Source organism: Haplochromis burtoni, unplaced genomic scaffold, assembly GCF_018398535.1.
Source record: "Haplochromis burtoni strain Fernald_Lab_line unplaced genomic scaffold, NCSU_Asbu1 Contig_75, whole genome shotgun sequence".
Lineage (NCBI taxonomy): Eukaryota > Metazoa > Chordata > Actinopteri > Cichliformes > Cichlidae > Haplochromis > Haplochromis burtoni.
Window position 1 is genome coordinate 2029407 of NW_024582436.1, and position 6126 is coordinate 2035532.

Genomic DNA, 6126 nt, shown 5'->3' on the forward strand with positions numbered 1-6126 from the left:
GCAGAAAAGCGGTCAGTGCCTTGACAGCAAGTTTGTGACCAGAAGAGCCGCAAGTGACCTTGAGCTTTCGAAAACTTCACAACACGCAACCCGTGCTGGTCTGCGACTTACAACTGTATTCATGAGCATCTGGCTGAGCCTGACCTGCATGGAGATGAGCTGCATTTTAAGCAACTGGTACGTTTTAATCTGTTTTATTTGTTTGTTTGCTTTGATTTTCCTTTTTGTACTTTATGTGTGTTTGAGGCAGCAGTAAAATCTGAAAAGCATTAATGATACATATCAGTTAGAGACATCTGAAAATGTCAAAAATCTCATTTTCAAAGCAGAGTTTTAGTGGAATACTATGCAAGAGAATGATGGTATGTGACAGGGTTTGTAAGTGTTTGGTCACATTATACATGTCTCTCTGCGACCACAGATAGGATTAGCAAGCAAATGCCCTCCTGTAGATGTGTCAGGGGGTTAAAGGTAAGACAGTAGGTATCTCAGTGCAGATGACATTATCCAAAAGGTCCCAGTTACTGTCAACCTCACCAAATGTCTGACCGCATGCTCTGCAAAGTGTACTGGAAGACAACGGACTAGAAGTTACAGCATTACATGACATCCAACTTTTTTATTTGCTGGCATTTCAAAACAGGGCTGTAGGATTTTAGAAAGTCATGTTTGTCTGCCACCAGGCCCTGCATGTCAAGTTATAATGAGTTCAAACTTAAACGTTTTTCTCTTTTAAAAGAGATTTAAGGGCCATGTCACTGATTGTACATCAGTATTCATTTACAAGTCCAGAGTAGTTCTACTATAAATACAGTCATTGGCCACTTATTTAGTTGTACTCATTCATCTGCTTGTTAATGTAAAAGAATATAATCACCAATTACATGGCAGCAACCTGATGCATTTATGCATGTAGACAGGGTTGTAAAAATCTGCCCAAGTTCAAATCAACCATCAGATTTGGAATTAAAATGTGATTTAAGTGATTTGAACATGTGATGCTTTTTTTTGTGTCGTCTTGGTGTTTCATAAACTGCTGATCTTGAGTAATTTTCTCACACATCCATAACTAGAGTTGAGAAAATGATTCAAAAAAGGGAAAATATCCTGCGTCAGTTCTTTGGGTAAAAAATGCCTTGCTGAAGCCAGAGGTCAGAGCAGAATAGCCAGACTGCTTTGTGTTGACTGAAAGGCAACAGTAACTGAACCACTTTTTACAACCAAGGTATGCAGAAGGGCATCTCTGACTGCACAACATAGAGAACCTCGAAGCAGATGGGCTACAGCAGCAGAACACCAGGTGTGACTCCTCTCATCTAAGAACAGGGAATTTAAGCTAAAGTTCACACAAGCTCACCAAAATTGCACAACAGAATATTGAAAAAGGGAAAATCATTGCCTGATCTGATGAACATCTTTGTCTCTGGCATGATATTTGTATTGTAGGGTCAGAATTTGGCATAAACAACACAACAGAATGGATCAACTTTGGACCTCTTAGTACCAAATGAGCATTATTTAAATATCACAGCTCACCTGAGTATTGTTGTTGACTACAGTTTACCCATTTTATGCTGTTCCAACATGTTAACCCAGTCCAGCTCAAAATGATTTCTTAAATGTGCCAATGAAATCATTGTACTCAAATGGCATCCACAGTCACCAGATGGCTTGCAAGGAACAATGGAAGCCAACCCAGTAGTAGCAAGCTGTAACTAATAAGGTGTTTGGTGCCTGTAATATGTTGAAAATGTTGTAAAGTCATTTGCGGTTCCAGAGCAAGCTATTTAAAATTCATACGGTTCCAAGTGATCTCACTTAAGTAAACCTTGGTTGGGGTGAAAACCAAAAGTTGGGAAAAATGTGGGTGTAGAATTAGAAAGAAGTGAGCTCACAGAACTTGTTTAAGCCTACTCCTAAACTCAGCTTGAGGCGTGTTAGCTGCTAATAGCATTAAACACGCAACTGTTATATTTCTGCAAATGTCCCCTGCCTGTTTAAAATGTTATTTCAGTTTTTTCTCTGCACTGTTAGATGAATAGTTTCAGCCGAGAGATGTCTCTATATTTAGCTTTATATATCTATATCTTCAAATTTGATTTGTATCACAATGATCAGTACAGCCCTCGGAATAAGCATAGACTGTAGTTATTACACTACATTGTCAAGTATTATGCGAGTTGAAATGAGTGTTATGTCATACTTATTTTGAATTTGGTCTGTTAATGCATTTCCAGATGATGAAAGTAAATGAATAAAACAAATGTGCTGTCAAAACTTTCAGCTGTCTGTTGCAATTGTTATCAAATGAGTCTTTGTTCTGCTGGATTTGTCTTCTCATTCATGCCAGGGTTTTTTTTTCTCCAGCAGATGCAGCAAAACATCAGTTCTCATGTGTGACACCTCTGAGTGCTCGGGGATGGTGCAGACAGCAGAACCAACTGTGTGGGAAGAATGACAGGACATCGTGTCCCCTCTCTAATTAGGATAAGTGACAAGAGTGATTGTTGTTAGCTGCAGAAGTGATGGCATTAAAGGGCTGAGAGCCAGCCACACAGCTGGGAGATTAGGGACACGTGCATATTTTGGCCTCGACACGTACGTCATCAAAAGGACACGGAGGAAGAAAACAAGGTGAAAAGGGACTGCTACGTAATGCACCTGTCAAATAGGTCCTTGCAACATGTGTGGTGTTATGTGACCGAGGAGAAGAAGGCCAGGGCATTTAGAAGAAACAAACACTTGTGTTCTTAGCTAAGTGCGATGAGGCTTATAGGATGCAGACTGCTGTGTAAAGTGCTGAATAAAAGGTGCACAGATGGTGTTTTATTTATCACAATTTAGACTTTCATGTCCATTGTTCTGTATCAGTATTTGGACGTTTCTGAGTGCAGTCTTAATAATGCTTTGAATTAATTTGCTTTCAATAGAAGTTCAGCATTACCTTGTAAAGTGTAACACTTTGTGTAGTTTCTCTATCGCAAAACTGTGGAGAAGTGAACAAAATGTGTACTAATGGAACCTGATCAAATGTTGTAGCTAATGTTATTGAAAAAAACAGACCCCAAAGTGAACTCAACCATAAATAAAAATCGTGTTGCTCGATGCACATCAGAAGCAACAAATCTGCAGAACAGTCTGTACAACTTGTCAGGCTCTCAGTGGTCATCAATAGCAATTGCTCACGAACTCAGTGTGAATGTTATTGAATTAAACTTAGGCCTTGAAAAGACCAAATGCTCCAAATGTCTGCTGCCATTGATTGTTATTTAACAATGGAGAGCTGACATTTTCACTACTCTGATTCATTCCATTGTTACAGAACTTTGAATTTATTTTGTCTGTTCAACCACGATTTGTAGCACGATAAACGGGACAGACTGTGCCAGCCCATTTCACTTCCACATTAAAAAAACCCCCCAAAAAGTGAGTAATCAATGAGTGATCACGTTCCCTCCTAAATATTTACTTTGTTTAAATACTAGTTACTTAATGTTTATTATACTATTTATTTCCATACTGAGCACCGTCTGATAAATCTTTTTACAACTACTAAAAACTGCTATCCAAGGTCAGCAATAAACCTTTAGCTTTCAGCTAACATGGGTGCTAAGAAAAACAAGCATCTAGATAATCTAAAATACAGTGAGAACAGGGCACTGCTAGAAAAACATTTAGTTTAGTATCTGTACAGTTTTTCTATACGGTATTTTTATTTATAGTGCCTAGCTGCCTTTTTATTCCACTACATATAGGATGGGAACTATAAGGTTTAAGACAATAATAAATATCATAAAACATGGATTCTCTTTTGTACTGTATAAGTGGCCATAATAAAGTCTTACTGCAGAGTTTGTCTACACAGCGTCCAAAGTCATCAAGTTGAAACATGAATGCAAATGCATGCAGGAGAAGTTTCTTCTCCTCTACTTCTTCTTTTCTCTCCTATTAATCACCTTCTGAGGCTCTACATTCTGCCTTGATCCCTTGGAAGAGGCACAAAACCAAGATTTGAACCACTGGAGTGCAAACGTTAACTACTGTACAGTGTATGTAAAGAAGTTAATGCTTCATCTCAAGCAGCAGCAGCAAAATATTACTCAAGCACTGATGCATCAGTATTAAGAAGCTACTGTAGTAATGTTATATGGAATAATATATCATTTTTAACTGATAAGACGTTTAACCAAAGTAAGGGCTTGAATAACTTTTTTATTAACATTTAATGGGATATTAAAGGAAAAAAGATTGGTAACTAAAATTATGTTACTGCAAAAGATACTTTAGCTTTTGTGGTATTTTTATGTTCCCAACATCACCAACAAGGTTTAACTTATAAAAGGTCACATTAAAAAGGGGGAAAAAAGAAAGCCTAAACTCGTGTAATCTACAAAAATATCAAAGCCTAAACAAATAAGTTAACAGCCCTGCTAGCATCATGCAAACACTGGAGCCGATGCCTGTTAAGAGTGTGGTACACCCAGTGTACTAATACAAAATGATTCATTCTCACATTCCCAGCTACGAACAGTTACCTGACATTCATGTCAGCAAGCTGGAGTAAACAGAGGAAACTCATGCAGGCACAGTGAGAACATGCAAGCTGTAAACTCCACACAGACGTGAGATTTAAAATGAAACATTAAACTTCCATTATCAATGCATCTGACAGGGGAACAAATCAAATAAGCATCTTCTACAGTAAAGTTCTTTTTTTAAAAAAAAAAAAAAAAGTTTTTATGCCTTAGAAGCTCATTGAACCTCTGCGTGTGTGACTGGGAAGTGCAAATGAGCTGAATTCAGTTGAATTAAAAGGAACAGTCGTCTGTTTGTCCATTTAATAAGCCACAACAAAATAAAATATTAAACGAACAACAGCAGCAACAAACAAAAACAGGAAACAGCAAGGTGTCTGTCCAATACAAACAAACAGGGATTACAGAACACAGAACTGCTTAAAATGCTTAGTTACTGATTTTTTTAATCATTATTATTATTTTTAAATCCACTTGATTTTTAGGTAAAACATCACAATCTGACTAATTTTCTTGTGCACAAAAAGTTTTCTGTCCCTCATCAGTAATTTTAACACTGTATAATACCTTTAATATATCAATCTGGGCATTAATTCATCTTATATAATATAATAACATCGCCCCTTTTACTAGTCTTAAATGAACCTGCCATTAATTTCTCAAATGGATGTTACTACCTTTAATGCATAATTAGAGCTGATTTTAATCATGAAAAACATACTCGCTAATGCTCGGCTCACGCTTTACCCAAACTCCTAATGCTGCACTATATATTTTATGTAAATAAGTAATTGCTCATAAATGCATAAGCTTGGCGAGATATCACACACGGGGTTGATAAGATGGCAAATGAAAGAATGAGGAGAACGCGAGAGTGTGCGTGAGAGATAGCGAGAAAGGAGTGAGACTATGAGCACAGCAGTAAGAGGGCAAGTGAGGATGTCCCGCAGGTCATGAATAAAAGACGAAAAGAATAATTTGGGTGTTTCTCATCGTGGTACAGAACACCATAGTGTGGGTATCAAAGAGATTAGCACCGCTGAATAGCATCTCGCTCCCCTTCTCCTTGTTTTGTTTTTATCTCTCTCTCTTACGTTATACACATACTGCAGTCTCTTTCCGTTCCTCAGAGCAACATGTATAGTATTATTTTCCCCACAGCATCGCAGACACACACTGAGCAATAATATGTTCGTCTTTTAGGTGTAGTCACCACGGGGGGGATTCGTATGGCGCAAATTAGGTTGGATCTCCTTCTCCGAGAAGCTATTAGTCCCTCATTACCACCCTCTGTAAATGTGTGCGCATGTGTGAGTGTGTGAGCGTGTATTTTTGTGATGCCAGGGTGCGACATCATCAAGGAAATCTCTGCTCCAGCAGTACATCATGTTCTCTTGATTCTTATACGTAAACAGATTACAGTAACTTACCAGAGAAAGCAAACAACACCAAGAACAATCTTATTACATTTCCCTGCGTTAGTTCACTTTGGTTACATAGAATAAAGAAGGACCTGTGTGTTGCTTCACACTATGTCCTGAAGGACTGCGAGTAGAACGAGGGAGTCCTTTATACATATAGCAGCAACTCA